General features: G+C 43.7%; 1 long non-coding RNA gene across 1 annotated transcript in view; it reads right to left on the bottom strand.

The window, feature by feature from the left end:
* LOC107969510 (uncharacterized) overlaps positions 1 to 20,542 on the bottom strand; it is a 37,723-nt gene extending 17,181 nt beyond the window's left edge. Inside the window, exons 1-3 of the long non-coding RNA XR_001711390.3 lie at positions 20,428 to 20,542; positions 19,590 to 19,818; positions 362 to 446 (exon numbers count right to left, since the gene is read on the bottom strand). This is a non-coding gene — a long non-coding RNA (uncharacterized LOC107969510). The remainder of the gene's footprint in view (positions 1 to 361; positions 447 to 19,589; positions 19,819 to 20,427) is intronic.
* Positions 20,543 to 21,663: the final 1,121 nt, after the last annotated feature.

Here is a 21,663-nt window from a genome sequence, read left to right as displayed (position 1 = left end):
CTAAGTCCAATGAAGAGGAGAAGACACAGACAGAGACACAGAGAAAAGGCCATGTGAAGATGGAGACAGAGATTGGGGTGATGCATCCATCAGCCAAGGAATGCCAAGCATTGCTGACGATCACCAGAAACGAGGAGAAATACAGGAAACAGATTCTCCCTCAGAGCTTCCAGAAGGAAACACCACCACCAACATTTTGATTTCAGACTTCTGGCCTCCAGAACTGTTGGAGAATGAATTTTTGTTGTTTTAAGCCACCCAGTTGTGCTAATTTGTTAAAGCAACCTTAGGAAATCAATACAAGGGGTATCGACAAATAACCTCTTGCAAAAACTATACTCAATGGAAAAATATAGAATACCTTCTCCCTGAAATTGGGAGGGAAAAAAGGGTGACCACCATCATCACTTCTCTTCAACATTGAAGGGGAGGTTCTGGCCAGCGCACTAAGGGGAGAAAAAGAAATAAAAGTCATAAATATTGTAAAGAAAGAAATTAGGCTGGGCACAGTGGCTCATGCCTGTAATTCCAGCACTTTGAGGCTGAGGCGGGCAGATCACCTGAGGTCAGGATTTCGAGACCAGCCTGGCCAACATGGTGAAACTCTACTTCTACCAAAAATACAAAAATTAGCCAGGCATGGTAGTGGCGCCTGTAATTCCAGCTATTTGAGGGCTGAGGCATGAGAATCGCTTGAACCCGGGAGGCGGAGGTTGCAGTGAGCTGAGGTCACACCATTGCACTCCAGCCTGGATGATAAGGAGAGACTGCGTCTCAAAAAAAAAAAAAATTAAATTGTGATAAAATCGTTTTTGGATAATGTGATTCTGTACATTTAAAAAAATCTGAAAGAATGTACAGACAGGCTGGCTGCAATGGCTCACACCTGTAATCCTAACACTTTGGGAGGCTGAGGCAGGACGATTGCTTAAGCCCAAGAGCTCAAGACCAGCCTGGGCAACAAGTGAGACCCCATCACTATAAAATTTAAAAAATAAAAATAAATAATGTCCAGGTAAATTCTTAGATCTGTCTCTCAGTCATGCGAGGACACAGTAAGAAGGGCATCATCTAAAGGCGGGAAACAGACCTCACCCGATTCTAAATCTGCTAGCACCTTGTTCGTGAACTTTCCAGCCTCCAGAACTGAGAGAAATACATTTCTGGTGTTTAAGCCACCAAGTCTTGGTATTTTGTTATAGCAGCCTGAGCTTATTCTTTTAGGTTTTAAACGTTTTAAGTTTTAAAACTTAAATTTTTTAGAAAAAATAACCATTTTAACCAGTTTTATTTTTCCTTTCTGGTGTTATGGAACATAATGAGGTTCTTTTTACTTTTTCCTCAATTGTTGATTAAAGTTGCCACTTAAGTGTGAAGTTTAGATAAACAACAAATTTAGGAGACATGATAAAAAGTTCATTGTTTATCTGAAATTATTATTATCATTTTTTTTGAGATGGAGTCTCACTCTCTTGCCTAGACTGGAGTGCTGTGGCGTGATCTCAGCTCACTGCAACCTCTGCCTCCCAGGTTCAAGCGCTTTTCCTGTCTCAGCCTCCCAAGTAGCTGGAATTACAGGTCTATGACACCACACCCTGCTAATTTTTGTATTTTTAGTAGAGACGGTGCTTCACCATGTTGGCCAGGCTTGTCTCGAACTCCTGACCTCAAATGATCTGCCCTCCTTTACCTCCCAAAGTGCTGGGATTACAGGCATGAACCACTGTGCCCGGCCTGAAATTCAGTCTAATCAAGCATCTTGTATTTTTATTTGCTAAACTTTGATGGATCTTTTTTCTGTGGGTCACCATTTTCACAAAAAAGAGATTGATTAACTCTTGCTAAATAGGAAATTGGCAGGCAGGAAATGTGAAGAAGGTCCAGCTTTAGACAGAATTATTCTGTAGGTGTATCTAACAAGTCCTTCTCCTCTTGTTCTGTTTAACAACCATAACTTACTGTAAGTAATAAGCAATGATGGAAACTTCCATAGAGAAGAGAAGGCTTTAGAGTTAGTTACACCTGAGCTCAAATCCTAGCAGCATCTTTTATTAGCTTTGTGACCTTGGGCAAGTAACTCAATCTTCATCTGTAAAATAGTAATACTATTACTAAAAGCCTTCCACATTGCCATAAACCTTAAATAAAATAATATATGTAATAACTTAGCATGACAGCTGCCATAAATTAAAGTTCTCAACAAACAGCAGTTCACTTTTTTTCTATATTGGAGACAAGGTCTCACTCTGTTGCCGAGGCAGGAGTGCAGCAGCACGATCTCAGCTCATTGCAGCCTTGACCTCCCCAGGCTCAGGTGATCCTCCCACCTCAGCCTCCTGAGTAGCTGCGACTACAGCTGCACACCACCATGACCAGCTAATTTTTTTGTAGAGATGGGGTTTTGCCATGTTGGCCAAGCTGGTCTCAAACTCCTGGGCTCAAGTGATCCTCCCACCTTGGCCTCCCAAAGTTCTGGGATTACAGGTGTGAGCCACCGCACTTGGCCCAAATGGCAGTTCTTCTTGTTAGTGTTGATACATGGTCCCTTTCTTTTATACCATTAAGGAAAGGACATAAAATAAATGCACAAATGACTATAATACGAGGCATACAATGATGTTGGTGGAAATAGGGAAGGTATTATATTATGGAACTTCAGATGAGAAGTCATCTACCCTTTGATTCTTGCAATCAGATGTTCACTCGACACATAGTAATTGAACTTAAACCATGCACAGGTACACTACGGGCTACATTTGATGTGGAATTTAGAGTAATGCCATAGACTGTTTATGTCCCTCCAAAATTCATATGTTGAAACCAAATCCCAAAGGTGCTGGAATTTAGAGGTGAGGCCTTTGGGAAGTGATTAGGTCCTGAGGATGGAACCCTCTTGAATGGAATTAGTGCCCTTATGAAAGAGGCTCCAGAGAACTCTCATGCCCCTTCTGCCATGTGAAGTCACAGCAAGAAGATGGCCATCTGTGAGCCAGGAAGTGGGCCCTCAACAGACACCAAATCTACCAGTGCGTTGATCTTGGACTTCCCGTCCTCCAGAACTATGAGAAATTTCTGTTGTTCACAAACTACCCAATCTTGGTATTTTTGTTATAGCGGCCCAAGTGGACTAAGACAACAAAGGACATTCTAAGTGGCAAAAACAGCTTGAAGACTTTTCTAAGTGGAGAAAACAGCTTTCTCCATGATGGGAAAAATAGGGAATACATATAGGGAATAGCACATGACCTTGTTTGAAGGTGAAAAGAGGAGGAGAGTCAGGAGATGGGGTGGCTCTAAGTGCTGGGTCTAAGGATCTGGGCTTGATGTCACATCCATGGGGGTGCTATTAAATGTATTTTAGCAGGGCCATGAAAGATGAGGATGCACAAAAGAGTATTCTGCAGCATTGCACAAAAAGGAATGAGAAGGAGATTTCCTAGTGGCTTGGGGAGGGAGGACACTGAGTTCAGGATCTATTGCAATAATGCTGATTTCATCACTCCCCTGCTTAAGACTCTTTAATGGCTTCCAGCTACCCAGAGGATCGAGTCCAGAGTGCTTTAGCTGGTCTAAAAGACCGGCATGTTCTGGCTCCTGCCTACTCCTCCCACCTTATGTCTCTGGGCTCTGGCCACAAGGCCTTTCTTCAGCCCCTTGGGCTGTTGGGACTCTCCCATATCTTGGGCTTCATGTTCGCTCTTCCATGTCCCTGGCATGTTCTCCTCCTACCATGTGGCCCTGGTAAACCCTACTCATCATTCATATGTTAGCTTAACTGACCCTCTGAGGGAAGTTTTCCTGGAGCCTCTAATTGGATGAGGTTTTCCCATTGCACACTCCCAGAGCATCCTAGGGTTCTCCTATGCGCACGCTTCACTATTTGCATATTTGTAATCATTTGCTTACTGCCTATAACTCTAGGTAGGAGGGCAGGAACTCAGCATACACTCCCCCTTTTCTTTTTTTTTTGAGACAGAATCTGGCTGTGTGCCCAGGCTAGAGTGCAATGGTGGGATCTCGGCTCACTGCAACCTCCACCTCCTGTGTTCAAGCGATTCTCCTGCCTCAGCCTCCTGAGGAGCTGGGACTACAGGCACGTGCCACCACGCCCAGCTAATTTTTTGTATTTTTAGTAGAGACGGGGTTTCACCATTTTGGCCAGTTTGCTTTCGATCTCTTGACCTCATGATCTGCCCATCTCGGCCTCCCAAAGTGCTGGGATTACAGGTGTGAGCCACCGCGCTCGGCCAGCATACACCACTCTTTGGGTACTAAGTAGTTGGCTGTCAATAAATACTTATTGACTGATGGACAGGGTGGACAGTAACGGACTCCTTCGATTAGGATGATGGCAATGGAAATAACAAGGAGGGGATGGAGAAATATGAATCTGGAAGTCCATGCTTGCCTCTCTCCAAATGGAATGGTCTAGAACAGGGGTCAGCAAACTGTGAGTGGGGCCAAATCAGGCCAGCTGCCTGTTTTGTAAATGCGGTTTTATTGGAACAGAGCCACATTCATTCATTTATGTATTGTTTATGGCGGCCCTCACTTCGCAATGACAGAGTTGAGGAGTTGCAATGGTGAGCGGCGGCGGGGGGGTGGGGGCGGCCTGCAAAACCTGAAATATTTACTATCTGGCCCTATATAGAAAAAGTTTGCAAACCGCCACCCTAAAAGAAAGACTGCATGGAGGTTCACCATAATAATTACAGTGGTTATCTTTGTGTGGCAGGATTATAGATGGGCTTTATATTCTTCTTAATTTTCTGCATTATTCATATTTTCTACGAAGAACATTATTTTTTATAATCAGTAAAACAATAAAGGTTATTAAAAAACAGATTGAGTGCCCCACTAATTCTTTTTAATTTTTAACTTCTAAGTGTTTTACACTTTTTTAAGGGAAAATCTTGTGAACCAGAGCTCTTTGCTTTGCTGGCTTTGGAGGGCAGAGCCAGACAACTCTAAGAGCAACAGAGGAAATCTCTGCTCCCCCGTTTCCTGCCCCAGTGGGACTGTGCTTTTCTGCTAGTTGGAGTCTGGCTTCTAATTCTAGGTTTACATAATCAAGCTGAGTGTTTCTATAAAACTTGGATTCCATTATATGTGTAGTTGTCACATACTATACATGTCCATAATCAGCAACTTTATGGAACACTTAATATCTAGCAGTATTCTGACTGGACCCTATTTTCTAGAGTTTAATAACAATTATTAACTAAAGCTGCAAAGTGTAGACCCACAACTTTAACAGTGATTGCAGATTTTTTTTTAAAAAAGTGTTAGCAAATGACTTCAATTAAAACAGAAAATGAATTTGCCAGATTTTCATTTATGGCTGTGTCCCCAGCATAAGGAGCACATAATACGTGCTTTACAAATATCGGTTAAATCAAGAAATGAATTACTATAAAAGAAATAGGAGGCCAGGTGTGGTGGCTCACGCCTGTAATCCCAGCACTTTGGGAGGCTGAGGCGGGCGGATCTCCTGAGGTCAGGAGTTCAAGACCAGCCTGGCCAACATGGTGAAACCCCGTCTCTAATAAAAATACAAAAATTAGCTGGGTGTGGTGGTGTGCGCCTGTAATCCCAACTACTTGGGAGGCGGAGGCAGGAGAATCACTTGAACCCAGGAGGCAGAGGTTGCAGTAAGCCGAGATCATACCACTGTACTCCACCCTGGCAACAGAGCAAGACTCCATCTCAGAAAAAAATAAAAAAAAGGAAAAAAGTGATACTCAGGGAAAATGATCTTTTACAAAACATTTCTATTAAGTATAAGAACAATGTCTACTCTTAGAAATACTGAAAATTAGGAAAAGGAGAAAAAATCAAATCTATTATCTCAAATTTAAACCTATGAGTCTGGACACACTCTGGGAGACTGAGGTAGGAGGATCCCTTGAGCCCAGAAAGTTCAAGACCAGCCTGGGCAACATAGGGAGACCCCATCTCCACCAAAAAAAAAAAAAAAAAATTTAGCTGGGTGTACTAGCAGGCACTTACAGTCCCAGCTACTCAGGAGACTGAGGTGGGAGGATCGCTTGAGCCTGGGAAGTCAAGGCTACAGTGAGCTGTGATCATGCCACTGCACTCCAGCCTCAATGACAGGGCAAGACCCTGTCTGAAATAAAAATAAAAATAAAGCTATCATCATCATTATTTTGTTGCACTGCTCTCATTCTTTTTCCATATGCCTAGCTTTGGAAATGTAATGTTAACTATGTACATTTATAATTTTGTCTTCCTCTTAAAATTAATCTTATAAAAATTTTCCATGTAATTTCAAGGTCTTTGTAAACATTAATTTTAATGATTATATAATAAACTAAGTGGAATTCCATTATTTACTTAATTTCCACAGTAGTTTCTTTTCTTTTTTTTTCTTTTTTGCCCAATCTGGTAGACAAAGGTATAGTTTCTTTTCTTTTGTAATTATAAATACTACTACAAATAGCTTTGTGCATTTAGCCATTTTTCAAATAAAGCACTTGACAGGTAGCATATCAGCCCGGAGCGTCTACGGAATGCTACAGTAACAAACCCTCAAATCTCCGTGCTATGACAACAATGGTTTATTTCATGTTCATGCTATATGTCCACTGCAAAAACAGAATAATGGAATAAAGTCCTATAAAAATTCAGTTCCCTGCAATTTGATTCAACAAATATGTGTTGAGTGCCTGTTATTAACAAGGCCCACTGCTAGTACTGAATGTAGTTGAAAAGATTTTCTGATGAGTCACAGATAAAATGAAAAGTGGGAACTTCATTTTCATCACATGCTGTACGGCAGCAGAAAAAAAATCAATAAGGCAAAAGATCATTTTTCTAGTGTAGTCATTTGTATACCATGTCTGTATTGTTTCAGATGTGACTCTCTTTTTCTATCTGCCTCTGAAAAGCACTCCTTTATGCTTCAAGGACAGCCTGGTGTGTCTCTAGACCAGTGGAAAGCTTGATAGAGTCAATGCCAGGCCCTGGGATCCCCAGCCTTGGTTTTGCAACACACAATTGTTCCCTGTGACCTTAAATGCTGTTGTGAAACTTTCCAAACAAAACACATTTCAATGCATGAAAAACAAATAAAAGAAAAAATACCCATTAGACCAATAATCTCCATCCTATGAATTTTCCTAAGGAAATATTCCAACAAAGGAAAAAACCATATACACATGAAAATCCTTGTTGTAGATATTTGTAATAGCAAAGGATTGTAGGTAAATTGTAGTATGTGTACTAGATGGAATACAATGAATCAGTAAACATTGATAAAAGTATGAAATTACGTAGAAACACAAATGTTTATGATTTAAATGGAAAATAAAATTTCGCCTATGTTGTAGAATTATATAACACGAATACGTTTTTTAAAAACTAGTAGGAAACATAAAATGGCTGATTTGTTACGAAATAGAACTTCTGCATTGTTTTTAAAGATTTGTATTTCTTCTATTTTTAACATTCAAAGCAATAAAACTTTTTTTTTTTTTTTTTTTTTGAGATGGAGTCTCGCTCTGTCACCCAGGCTGGAGTGCAGTGGCACGATCTCGGCTCACTGCAACCTCCACCTTCCGGGTTCACACCATTCTCCTGCCTCAGCTTCCCGAGTAGCTGGAACTACAGGCGCCTGCCACCATGCCCAGCTAATTTTTTTGCATTTTTAGTAGAGACAGGGTTTCACCGTGTTAGCCAGGATGGTCTCAATCTCCTGACCTCGTGATCTGCCTGCCTTGGCCTCCCAAAGTGCTTGGATTTCAGGCGTGAGCCACCAGGCCCGGCCAACATTTTTAAAAAATACAATAAAACCCATTCCTGGGAGGAACTCTATGTTCAATTAATGTTTTTAAAAGTTGGAAGTAAAGACTTAGGTAGATTGCTAACACTGTGTTGGGATGTTTGTTTGGTAGCTCTTCTGGAAGCATCTGATCAGCTCCCCCTTTTTCTGCTATGCCCTTATTCCTCATCGCTCATAGACTGAATCATCGAAATAAAATGTTTTGAAATAGAGCTGTTTGGAGAAAAGAATATCCATTGCTATCTCTTGATATCACTTTCCAAAACTCAGAAAATGAATAGTTTTGAATGCCAAGGCATGCTTCTATATGAAATCTGTGGATCTAGGTGACAGAAGACATTTTTCAGAACTGACTATAATCAAGTCTTTCATTTTGCATTGAGTGGGCACACAGCAGACACCTGATAAATTGTTGATGGAATGAAAAGGAGGTGAGGGCTCTCTGTGCCCTCCAGATCAGCAGGCATTCAATCTGGGAGGCAGGAAGGACCACGGGATGAGGCCCAGCAGCCCCTGCAGAGAGCCCTCTCTCCACCCCCCAGCCTCACGGAGATCCTGGAGGAGGCATGAGCAAGAGCAGGCCCAGCGTTGGTGGGTTGATGGTTCTAGGGCGTTCCAACCAATTTTCACACCCTGTCAACAAAAGTGGAAGAAGGGACTGTTGAAAACCACCAAGGAGCTGCTGGGTTCCTGTACCTCACGTCAGCCAATTACATTCTTTACTGGAAGCTCTCTTGGGCTCTGATGCTGTAAGAACAGACTCTTGGAACCAACATTTATCCTTGAATCAAAAACTCGTTGGAAACATTACTGTGCTCTGCCATTTGAATCCATAATACGCCACCAAGGCCAGAGACTTTTTTTTTTCTTTAGTATCTGTAACAACTCTTTGTTGATGATGTTAGTTTTGGTGTTTTGGTTTTGCCTGGAGCAGATCCCAATTTCTCCTTCGTAAACTTGATGACTGGCACAGCACAGCAGGAGCCTTCTAAATAGCTCAAGTGGCATCAATCTCAGCAGCCAGTGGCCACATGCCACCTCATCACCTTGGCTGGGGTCCTGTAGACAGCACGGTGGCTGGTGGCATCTGTTTTGGCTGCTTCTCTGGGCTGTGCCTGAGCAGTGAAGAGACCAGTGTGGGTTTACCAGTGACCAGGAAGTCCTTGTTGAAAGAAAGATGGGAACAAGTCTTAAAGAGATAATTAGCATATTCCCGGGGAAATTACCCTTGACTGTTAGACACAGGCACTTGCAGTGAGCAGCTGCAATCTCACTGTTCAGGCCACCCTGGTAAGGGATCCCACAGGATCAGGGGCCCAGCCAGTCTGGGTAGCCCCAGTGGCTTTGTCTCTGTGTCTTCTTTTGCCCTACTTTGTTGCAAATTTAGCTAAAATATGTTTATCCCTTGGGTCATTGTGCAGTTTCAATTCCCTTTGCAAAATATTTCCCCAGGAGAAACTGGAGAGTAATTTTTAAGTATGAGTAATGAATTAGACTCCAGCCACGTTTTCTGGGGAACAGGCAGGTGATTTTTTCTTTTCACACTGCAAAGAGATCCTAGAACGCTGACATCTGCAGGATGCCAGCCTCACCTGCATTCCTGACTGTTGGTTTGCTTCTTTAATGAAGAAGCTTAGGGGGAAAAAGAAGGCTTATTTAAATGATCTGATGTTTCCTTTACCAAAGATTTCAAAGACGCACAGAGTTCAGAAAACTGTGGGAAACGAACCTTCCACTGCCAAGTTTCAGGATGAAGAGAACACTCTGAGTGGTTTTCAATTGTCTGCTATAATAAATGATTAATTTTCCCATTATATTACATTAGAGGGATTAAAAATGATTCTGCCTTCCTTTTATACCCAGTTTTATGAGTCACTTGTATGATGGTGTGTCAGTAGTAATAAAGATGGACCAGACAGTTTAAATAAACTGTGTTCCAGCAGAAGGCTCCTGGGTGATGTGAGATTCCCTTAACTCTTTCTCTTGAATGGGGGTTTGGATGGAATCAGAGGCCAGGGTGGCAGGGCTGCAGGCAGCTGGGAGCCCGTTCCAAAGGCTGGCTCAAACTGGGTGGGGTTTGATGAACTGCCCCTCACCAGCGTCTCCTGCAGGCTCACTGTGTTAGTTTCCCACAGCTACTGTAACAGGGAACAACACACTGGGTGACTTAGAGCAACAGAAATGAATTATCATGCAGCTTGGGAGGCTGAGATGAAGATGTTGGCAGGGCCCTGCTGTCTCTGAAGGCACCAGGGAAAGATTGGTTGGAGGCTCTCAGCTAGATTCTGGAGTTCCTGGGCCTGTGGCAGCAAAATTCCAGTCTTCACATGGCATTATCCCTGTGTGTGTATGTCTCCAAATTTCCCTTTTTGATAACGACATCAATCATATTGGATTAGGGGCCCATAATACTCCAGTATAACCTCGTCTTAACTAATTGTATCTGCAACAATGCTGTCTCCAAATAAGTCCACATTCTAAGGTACTGGAGATTAGGATGTCAACACAGGAACGATGGGGAGACGAACTTCAACCCAGAGTGTGCACCCTGGTGAGTGTTGAAGCTTCACCCTCCATTCAGAAGCTGCAGGTAAGTGACCATGAGACTGCTTCTCCTCCCTGCTGCTCACCCCGGAGGAGGAGAAAAGCCAGCCTGTAGGGAGGCCCAGGCTTAGGTGAGGGACCCACACTTAGTTTGCATTTTCCTTACAGTTCTGCTCTGTTTCTGTTCCTCCTTCCTCAGATTACAGATGCTCCAATTCACTATCTAAATTATTATTATTATTATTATTATTTTTTTTTTTGAGATGGACTCTCACTCTGTCTCCCAGGCTGGAGTGCAGTGGCACAATCTTGGCTCACTGCAACCTCCATCTCCCAGGTTCAAGCAATTCTCCTGCCTCAGGCTCTTGAGTAGCTGGGATTACAGGCATGTGCAAATGTGCAACCACACCTGGCTAATTTTTGTATTTTTAGTAGAGACGACGTTTCGCCCTGTTGGCCAGGCTGGTCTTGAACTCCTGACGTCAAGTGATCTGCCCACCTTAGCCTCCCAAAGTGCTGGGATTACAGGTGTGAGCCACTGTGCCTGGCCCAAATCATTTTTCAAGAAATGATTTGGAATTTATTCACATTAAAAGAAAGAAGCATGATACCATGGAATCTTAACAGGCGATCTCAGAAGTCACCTAGTCTAAATCCTTTCCACGAATGTCCTAGATGATTCCTAGGTACCAAAGCTTCAACCAATGAATGAATGTCCCCAGTGGAATTCTGGGCCCTGGTGATCAAGTAGGATGGTTTTCTGGGAAAGTGATGGGAAGGATGGGTTGTTTAGGAGAGTTCTAAAGTCACAACCATGAAGCCACCTGTTTCTGCCCCAGAGAGTGTGCCTGGGTTTTCGTACCTTGGATCCAAATAGCATCTTCCTTGGAGGCCAAGGTTCTGAAGAAGAGTGGGAGGGTGGGTGGGTGGGGGCACCCCCTTTTTGAGTGGGTGAGGCTCCACAATCACCTGAGAGCTGACGTGGGGTGACCCCTGTCACATACACACACAGGTTCGACACGTTCTGCCCCTGAGGTTATCACAGCATCTGCTGAGTAAGTTCAATCCCTCAGGTATGTCAGAAGGGCAAGTACACTGAGATCCTGCTCTGGGAAGCTCAGAGTCCTTTTCTTTTAATAACTTTTCCCCCTATTTTCTTAAAAAGGAATATATATTCAATACATGAAACTGTGGAAAAATCATAGAGTGTGTATTTTTTAATTGCTGTAATCCCTTTACCCAGAGATCCCTACTGCTAATGTTTCTGTATATTTCATTTCTGTTTTCCCTCTATATATCTGTGTAGATTGATAGACGGTAGAGACATTTACAGAATAGGGCTGATATTGTAGATTACACTTTCATATCCTGTTTCTTCCAAGGGCTACTATGAATATTTCTACATGTTATTTAAAAAGCTTATACATATCATATTCAATGGCTACATAATGGTATGTTGTTTGGCTATTTTATACGTTTATTAGCTATCCCATTGTTTGAGAACTTTAGGTTTGTTTTGCAGTTTGGGAGATATAAATATTTGATAATATTTGATTATTACCTTTGGTTGGTGCCTTAAAAGTGGAAGTGCTGGGTTAAAAGGCGTGAGCATTTGGAGGGATCTTGATAAATACTGCTAATTTATTACTGTCTCCCTTCCACATCCTAGTGAAGTCTTTCGCTTGTATTACAGCTGCCCAACATCTGGGCAGACAGTTCTTCATGGAGTGAGAGGTCAACAACAAGTGTCCTGGTATGAAGAGGATATAGAACTAACTTTCCCAATATTTCTGTGTCACTGAGCTGACAATAGTTGCATCCCCTTTTATTCAAATGTCTTGGGGGGGTTATTTTCCTACTCCTACTGGAGAAGGTTAGTGAGTACATGGCCAAGAACCCAGGGAGAAGAAAGCGTTGCCAGAAAGCAGTTACCTATTTTTTTCCCTAATTAAACCCATAACAGGAAGGAGATGGGAAAGGAAGAGATGAAATGAACCAAGCTGATTGTTAGCTGCTCACATTTCCTCGCAACAAATCATGCCATATAAGTTGCAGGAGGCAGATATTTAGTATCAACAGAATCATTATTTCATGCACCAGGAAACTGAGCAATGCTGGTGGAAATGTTGGCCAAATCCGTGCCCTAATTGATCTCAAGGCCACTTTTGGAAAAAAAAAAAAAAGTGCATGAAAGACCCACAGGCGCCCCTAAGTGACCTGGGAAAACCTCTCTGGCTGACCCCTCTTTCTTAATCCCTTTGTTTCATTAATTTTTTACTACAAAATATTTTAGATATGTGAAAAGGCGTACCCACCACCCAGCTTGTTAAATAAAACCTTACAAATAAAGTGAGCCTTTGTGCCCGTTTATTACATTTCACCTTCACACCCCTGTTCCCAGAAATACTAATTATTCATAGTTTAGTGCTCACCATTGACATGTATTTCTTTATACTTCGGTACAGATGCATGCATTCCTAGGTACAATGTAGCATTGCTTCCCGTGATTTTTAACTTTTGTAAGGATACAGTATACATCCTTTTGCAGACTACTTTTTTGTCCCACCGGATATCTATGAAACTTATTCATGTTGAACATGTAGCCCAGGTTCACTCATTTTTGCTGCTGCATAATATTCCTTTGTATGTACACTTTATTTATTGAGACAGAGTCTCACTTTGTCTCACAGCTACAGTGCAGAGGCGGGATTGAGGCTCACTGCAGCTTCGACCTCCCAGGCTTAAGCAATCTTCCCTCCTCAACTTCCTGAGTAGCTGGAAACTACAGGCACAAGCCACCACACCTGGCTAATTTTTGTATTTTTAATAGAGATGGGGTCTCACTATGCTGCCCAGGCTGGTCTTGAACTCCTAGGCTCAAGCGTTCGGCCTCCCAAAGTGCTGGGATTATAGGTGTGAGCCACCGCACCCACTCTGCTTCTTAAGTTTTTGAATGATCAAATCTGGACAGAATGAACATGATAGTCGACCCTAAAAGGGAGAAAGCTGTCACTAAGGGGCAGCATCCGGAGGAGAGACTGATTGGTCTGGATGGTGGTGATAGACCATTCTTCAACCATTGACAGATGGAACCACAACACTTCCCCGACTCCCGGTGAAGGGCCCAGGGAAATCTCCCAAATTGTCTAGTTTAGAAACGACTCTATGTACAGAACCAAGTCAGTTGATTTCCCCAGTCTATTAGTTCAGCACTCTTTACTACAAGCCTCAGAAACCAACTCTAGTTCATTTAAACCAAAATAGAACTTATTGAAAGGGTGCCAGTGACACAGAGGCTTGAAGAACCAGGTTTGGACAAGAGCTCTTGAAGCAGGAAAAATGACCCAAGGCATTTTGCAGAACTGACCTGGTGGAGACACCACTGGCCACAGATGCTGTGGCCTTCCTCAGCCCAGACATTGGACATCACCATCAACATCAACATTGGCATTGGTGGTTTCACTGTTGTGAGAACAAAAGCCCTGTTTGAGAGGGTTTCAGAGAGAACAGGAGGAAATGAGGTGGCAACGGAGAAGTCCCTGTAAAGGGAAGCTGAGAAATGGGTCTGTACCTAGAGGAGGGCACGGGGTCAAGAGGGTTTTGGGTTTTGTTTTGTGACAGAGTCTCGCTCTGTCACCCAGGCTGGAGTGCGGTGGTGCAATCTTGGCTCACTGCAACCTCTGCCTCCCAGGTTCAAGCAATTCTCCTGGCTCAGCCTCCCAAGTAGCTGGGATTACAGGTGCCCATCACCATGCTCGGCGAATTTTTGTATATTTAGTAGAGACAGGGTTTCATCATATTGGCTAGGCTGGTCTCGAACTTCTGACCTCAAGTGATCCACCTGCCTCAGCCTCCCGAAGTGTGCTGGGATGACAGGTATGAGCCACTGCGCCTGGCCTAGAGGGTTTTTTAAGATGAGAACGCTGACAGCACGTTTGTGTACTCATGGGAATAATCTAGTGCAGAAAAAAGAGCAGATTAGATGATCACAGGAGCGGCATTTTTGAGTAAGTGGGAAGGGATGCACCATTTGTACATGGAGGAGGAACAGTTCACTAGAGTGATGGAGCAAACAGACAGTATTTCGGGACAGACACAGGAGGATAGCAGACGAGGAGGTGGGACAGGCAAGTTCTTTTTGGATGCCATCTATTTTCTCGGTGAAATAAGAAGCAAGGTCAATTGCAGATTATTAAGAAGGCAGCCAGGTGAGGTGGGTCACACCTGTAATCCCAGCACTTTGGGAGGCAGATGGATCACTTGAGCTCAGGAGTTTGAGCTCAGCCTGGGCAACATGATGAAACTCCATCTCTACAAAAAATTAAAAAATTAAAAAATTAGCTGGGCATAGGGACATGTGCCTGTAATTCCAGCTACTTGAGGGGCTGAAACAGGAGGATCACTTGAACCCGGGAGGTCAAGGCTGTAGTGAGCCAAGATCATCACACCACTGTACTCCAGCCTGGGTGATAAAGCGAGGCCCTGTCTCTCTCTCTCTCTGTATATATATTATATATATGATAATTAAGGTGAAAAGGGCATCAAAAGGCTTGAGAACACGAAAAACAGAAATAACAATCAAATTTCAAAGGTTTTAATTTTTTTATTCCTGATTTTGTAATATACTATGATAAAAATCAAATGAAAAAGAAATCTCTTAAAACGTCCAAAATGAACAAAAGTGGGATATAAATGATGTATATTGTTTTATCTTGGGGCATCAACTGTTAGTCTACAAAACTAGTTTCTCTACTAAAGAGCTCAGCCAGTCCTGGAGATTCTACAAACCCCCATCTATTTCCCTTTCTCCAGAAATGAAAGTGACAGAACAGTTAACATCTACATGTCCTGAGTTAAAAGTCCAACTTGTGATATTGATTCTGACTAAACTTCAGAGAGTGAGAAAGGAATCTGTAAGAGGAGGGGGAAAACTTTAACCAGTGAGAATATACTGTGGCAAGTGCTGCATTTAAGAGACAAAGTCCAAGCAACCAGAGTTTTGCTCTTACAGAGCATGCGATGCTCTTCTGATAGCCGGAGAAGAAGATTCACCCTCCACGGATGTGTAAACAGCGCTGGTTATTCTGCCAGCCACAGGATCTGTGATCCAGGCATCGTGGGCGTTTCAAAATAAGTGTTTTGAAATTTACCGCCCACACCTGCCATCTCCCTGCACCCACTGAATTTCAACACTGGTCTGGTGGTGCAATATTGATATTCCCCTGGCAAAAACTCCTTCCTGGAGGCTATGGGATGGGGTAGGCTTCTTGGTAGCAGTTTCCCTCAACTGCATGATCACCTCCCTGCACTGATTAGATAGTGTATGGCCAACCTGTCAATAAATGTGATTTAAAAATTTATTTCCTGGCTGAGCACAGTGGCTCATGCCTATAATTCCAGCACTTTGGGAGGCCGAGGTGGGAGGATTGCTTGAGACCAGGAATTCAAGACTGGCCTGAGTAATGTAACGAGACCCCATCTCTACAAAAACATTTAAAAATAAAAAAAAAAATTAGCCAGGCATAGTGGTATGTATCTGTAGTCCCAGCTACTCGGGAGACTGAGGCAGGAAGATTGGTTGAGCCCAGGAGGTTGAGGTAACAGTGAACTCTGTCTGATTGTGCCACTGCACTCCAGCCTGGGTAAGAGTGAGACATTCTCAAAAAACAAAAAAAAAAAAAAAAAAAAAAAGAGAAAAGAAATAAAAAACTACAAATAGATTTTGTAATAAATAGAAATAAAACTAAATTTAAAAATAAAATAATAGAAATAAAAACTAAATTAAAAAAATATTTTCTCCATAAAAAATTTTGCCAGGCCATATATTTTTCTCTTTGGCTCTTTTCCCAAAGTCATCCCTCTGATACTACTTGCTGGAAGCCCCAACAAGAGCACAAATTTGTCAATAATTTTCTCAGTTTCATTTAAAATGATGATTGACCTTCCCACCCCAGCCTGATTTCTTTTGGAGTGATCTAATTTCTTTGGAGACCTGTGCCTGTGGACTGGTGTTAATTTGTTAATTGAGTTAGACTGCTGCCAGAACATCACAAGCCCTTCATTTGAGCCCTGTCCTGTGTCAAACGGTGAAACGCTGGATGTAATGAACCTATATTCGTTGAAAAAATGAGAGCTGATGAATTATCACCCAAATGTGATACTGATGACAGTAAATCCTTTGGAGGGGATGGCATGTCGGCCTCAGAAGTGCAGAGCTCATGGACCAGGCTGGCAGTGGGAAGGCTGGTGACTTCTAAGCAGTGTCACCTTCTGGAAGCTCTGACACTCAGCAAGTCAATGCCAGGCTGAGAGGCATGACTCAGCACCCTGGCTCACCCCTCATAGACATTCTCCATGCCCCAGGATCGCAGTTTCAGTGCTATTCCCTGTGACTCAGCTGTCACGACCTCTTTGGGCAAGTTCCACCGCATGTTTTGTGGGCCAGGGCTCTTAATCTGAGTACAAAGGCCTTAAAAGCCAAGCAGATGGACCAGCAGCTGCCACTTCCCAGGGAAGCCAGGATTTACCCCTGGGTCAGCGGGAAACGGTTTCCTGCGAGGATACCACGTGTAAAGTCCTTTGGGATGAAAGGCATTCTGAGGATGTGAGTTATCACAGCGGAGCTCACCAAGGCTTCTCCAATTTGATATAAATAACTCTGCATTGGCAGCAGATGGGAGGAGAGCCAACTAGTAATGAATACTAGGACAAACAAACAGGCCTCCGGGATGCCGGCCCAGCCTCTCCAAACCACAGTTGGCAACAGGCTTGGAGGTGGTGGTGGGCGAAGCTGTACCGGCAACACTGCATTAATCACTTATGAGTGAAGGGAGGAAGCGCTCCAGAATAATGGAAGTGCAAATAATTAGCAAAGGCCACACCACATAGGACTAGAAAGGGCATAACTGGGAAGCATGTTAATTTGCCTGACTTGACGTTTAGCTATTAACCAGCAAATCAGTAGTGACATAAAGGACCCTTCCTACTTACTAAGCTCTGTGTTTCAGAGATAACAGAGAGGGATGACACAGTGGTAGCACCACCCCACCCCCAACACAGAGCAACAACTCAATGGAAACAGAGGGAAAGCAAGTCTAGCAGTGCTGCATACAATAGCTAACTCCTGCAAGAAACAGACTCCTTATTGTATTGTTGGGGTGATATTAAGTATGGGAGGAAAAAGTGAGATGATTCCAAAGTGGGAACATTGGGGATGTGAAAGTTGTCAGAAGCAAAATGGAGTCACTAAGGTTAAGAAAACTCTGACAAACAGATCCAAGGAAGGCCATGAAGAGAGGATTCTCACACTTGTATGCCTGACCACGAAAGACTACAGAAACCACAACTTTGTACCAAGACCGTCACAGCCTTATACAACAAATGCTTCTGTAAGGACGTCTGCCCAGCAACTGCCTCTCCAGCCTTGGACGGGCGTCACCCTTATTGTTGATCTTTTAGCCAGGGATAAGTATTTCAGAACAATTATGTAATCCCCTTCATTTTTTCCTTTAAAAATCCTTCTCTTCCTTTACCTCCCTGAATATGCACATGGTTTACCTATGGCACAGGTATTCACATTGCAATGCTCTGTTCCCAAGTAAACATCTTTTCTTTTAGACAGCCTCTCTTTGTTTGTTATTTAGATTGGTGGGGAACAAGCAAATATAAAAGACCGAGTTGCCTAGAGCTGAGATGCCAGGATTAGCCGTGCATTGATTGGGCTAAGCCATGGGCTGCAGTGAAACAGAGTGGGGAAGAGAAAGGGAGACTCTCGTTCGGCTGGGATAGTGCTCCCGGCTCTCAGGAGAAGCAAACCCAAGTCCTCCTTGGATAAAAGCATCGCCATCTTAGGTTCTCAGGGTTCCCATACATTAAGATCAACAAAATGAGTTCAGAATCAAATACCATGAAAAACACAAGCAAACAGGTTACCATGAATGAGAATCAGCAAAAACAATCAACAACAGAATTAAACCCCCTTCCTTCGGGTAATGAAATTATCAGACTCAAAATACAAAATAACAGTGGATAAAATGTTTAAAACCTGAAAAAAAGGAATCTCAAAAATAATCAAGCAATAAGAGATAACAAAAATTACCTAGATTTTGAAAAAGACAAAATTGAAATTTGAAAACAGAATTGGCCGCGTGCGGTGGCTCACGCCTGTAATCCCAGCACTTTGGGAGGCTGAGGTGGGTGGATCATCTGAGGTCAGGGGTTCGAGACCAGCCTGGCCAACATGACAAAACCCCGTCTCTACTAAAAATACAAAAATTAGCTGGGCATGGTGTTGGGTGCCTGTAATCCCAGCTACGTGGGAGGCTGAGGCAGGGAGAATCACTTGAACACTTGAACCCGGGAGGCAGAGCTTGCAGTGAGCCGAGATCTGCACTCCAGCCTGGGTGACAGAGTGAGACTCCATCTCAACAACAACAACAAAAAAAAAAAAAAAAAAAAGAAAATAGAATTGCAAAAATTAAAAAAAAAACAAGTCAATGGGTGGGTAAACAGCAAGTTAGGTGAGGTGGGGGTAGTCTTAGAGGTGATGGAGGGCAGGTCCTGGGGGCTTTGCAGGGTCACAGAGGATGGTGCCAGGAAGCAACCACACTTTGAGTACACCTGAGAGTTCTATAAAAGCCCATTAAATTATTGCAGAAAAGGGCTACATGATGACTGTTTGCACTAAGGTTCTTTTGGTGCTGTTATGAGATTTGGTTTGTCTTTAATTTAGGCACACTGCTGAATGTGTGATCAATATTTAGTAATTATGTACAAATAGTCCCTGTTATAAATCAGAGTTGTTATTGCTGCCTTAAGCTTTGGCAACAAGCTACTTCTTGGATACCGTGCCGTTTTCCTGGTGTCAGCTGCCTCAGTCAGCACTCAGCACCGTTCTCATACAAACCTGCATGTTGCAGTTAGTAGGAAACGTCTTGTTAAGAAGGGCAGACGCTGCCTTCCCAACGTGGCTAGGGTAGAGCTTCAGCACCTTTCTTCCCAGTGGGAGAATCAGGCCTCCGTCCCTAAATGCAGAATTCTAGCCAGAGGCTGTGAGGTTTTGTCCCGGCCCTCATGACTTCTTGCACAAAACTCTCCTAGGAACTTTGGGGGCTACAATCACTCAACTCAAAGAAAATTCTGCTTCCTTCAAGATCAAGGTGTATTAGTCAGAGTTCTCTTCAGGTACAGAACTAATAGATAGATGTATATTTGAAAGGGAGTTTACTAAGGAGAATTGACTCACACGATCACAAGGTAAAGTCCCACGATAGGCTGTCTGCAAGTTGAGGAGCCAGGAAGTCAGTGGTGGATCAGTCCGAGTCCCGAAACCTCAAAAGTAGGGAAGCCGACAGTGCAGCCTCCAGTCTGTGGCCAAAGGCCCAAGAGCCTCTGGCAAACCACTGGTGTAAGATCAAGAGTCCAAAAGCTGAAGAACTTGGAGTCTGATGTTTGAGGGCAGGAAGCATCCAGCACTGGAGAAAGACAAAGGCCGGAAGATTCAGCAAGTCTGCTCTTCCACCTTCTCTTGCCTGCTTTATTCTAGCTGCACTGGCAGCTGATTAGATGGTGCCCACCCAGATTGAGGGTGGGTCTGCCTCTCCCAGTCCACTGACTCGAATGTTAATCTCCTTTGGTGCCTCACAGACACACCTAGGAAGAATACTTAGCATCCTTCCATCCAATCAAGTTGACATTCAATATTAACCATCACAAAGGGCATCACAAGTAAACCCAGAGCTGAAGTCAGAGTGCCTGCCCCAAGTAATAATACCTGCAGCCCCTCCTGCAGGTTGGCACAGACTCTAGCCCTCAGTAGACTAATCCCTGACTCACTTCATCAGGTGTGGCCCTTGTGCTTCCCCAGGTGTGGACCTGGGCTCATGTTCGTCAGAATCACCTGTGTGCTTAATAAAACTGCAGCCTCCAAAGCCTCACTCCGGCCTACTGAGTTCCTCTTATGGGTGGAGTCAAGGAATCTTGCCTTCTGACAAGCACCCTGTTTGTATTAGTCTGTTTTCACATGCTATAAAGAACTTCCCTGAGACTGGGTAATTTATAAAGGAAAGTTTTAATTTACTCACAGTTCTGTATGGCTGAAGAGAACTCAAGAAACTTAACAATCATGGTGGAAGGGGAAGCAGCAGCGTCTTCCATGGCGGCAGGTGAGAGAGAACAGGCCAGGGGAACTGCCGTTTATAAAACCATCAGATCTCGTGAGAACTCACGCACTATCATGAGAACAGCATCGGGGAAACTGTCTCCGTGATCCAATCACCTCCCACCAGGTCCCTCCCTCAATACATGGGGATTATAATTCGAGATGAGATTTGGATGGGGGCGCAGAGCCAAACTATATCACTGTCCTAGGTCAGTTTCCTAGAACCAGAGCTAAGATGGGAATTCTTGCGAACCTTATTGACTGGGGAAGCATTGCCCTGTGAAGGAGAGTGAGGGAACAGGATAGGGCAAGGGAAGCAAGTTAAGCAAGGGTCTGGTCCTCAATGGAGACTGGCTCCAGCCCAGTCCCATGGGGCGCTCCAGAACACAGACCGCACCTCGTAGTTGTCCCATCTTGACACAAGGGGAGTGGCATTTTGTGCCCTGTCATTGTACCCAAGCAAAGGTTATCCTCTGCTCACAAACTGCTACCTGCAGAAGCAGGCTGTTAATATGTGTCAGGAGTAGCCCCCTAGGCAAGATAATCCCCCTATGCCAGGACAGTTGAGTGGAGCAGCTCTAAGCCCCTAGCAGCCAACACTCACAGCAGACCCTCAGCAATCAATTCACACCCCCAGGAGATTCAAGCTAGAGCAAGATGGCTTGGCCAATAAAGCTGAAGAAAGCCTCAAATCGACATACTTTTCCTTCTTCTCTCATGGGGAACTAGACTAACTCAGCAGCCAACCAAGACAAAAGGGTTCTTTATGGAGTGGTGTCCTCATAATCACATTTGTTTCTTGCCAAGGCAATTTCAGCTGCCTAAACCTGTACCACACAGGCAAGAGAATCCAGATGTTGTCATGAGCTAAGAGAGACTCCATGATAGGAAAGCCTATATAAGGGGCCAGCACCCTGGAAGTACCCCATCCCTTCGTTGTCTAGTTAGAGAGAACTGTTGCCTGGCACAGTGGTTTGTGCCTGTAATCTCAACATTTTGGGAGGCCGAGGTGGGAGGCTCTCTTGAATTCAGGGGTTTGAGACCAGCCTTGGCAACATAGCAAGACCCCCTCTCTACAAAAAATAAAAAATTAGTTGGGCATGGTGGTGCACACCTGTGGTCCCAGCTAGTTGGGAGGCTGAGGTGGGAGGATCATCTG

This window comes from Pan troglodytes, chromosome 17, assembly GCF_028858775.2.
Source record: "Pan troglodytes isolate AG18354 chromosome 17, NHGRI_mPanTro3-v2.0_pri, whole genome shotgun sequence".
NCBI classification, from domain to species: Eukaryota; Metazoa; Chordata; class Mammalia; order Primates; family Hominidae; genus Pan; species Pan troglodytes.
Note: the sequence above shows the minus strand (reverse complement) of the source record. Positions and strands in the feature narration are given on the sequence as shown.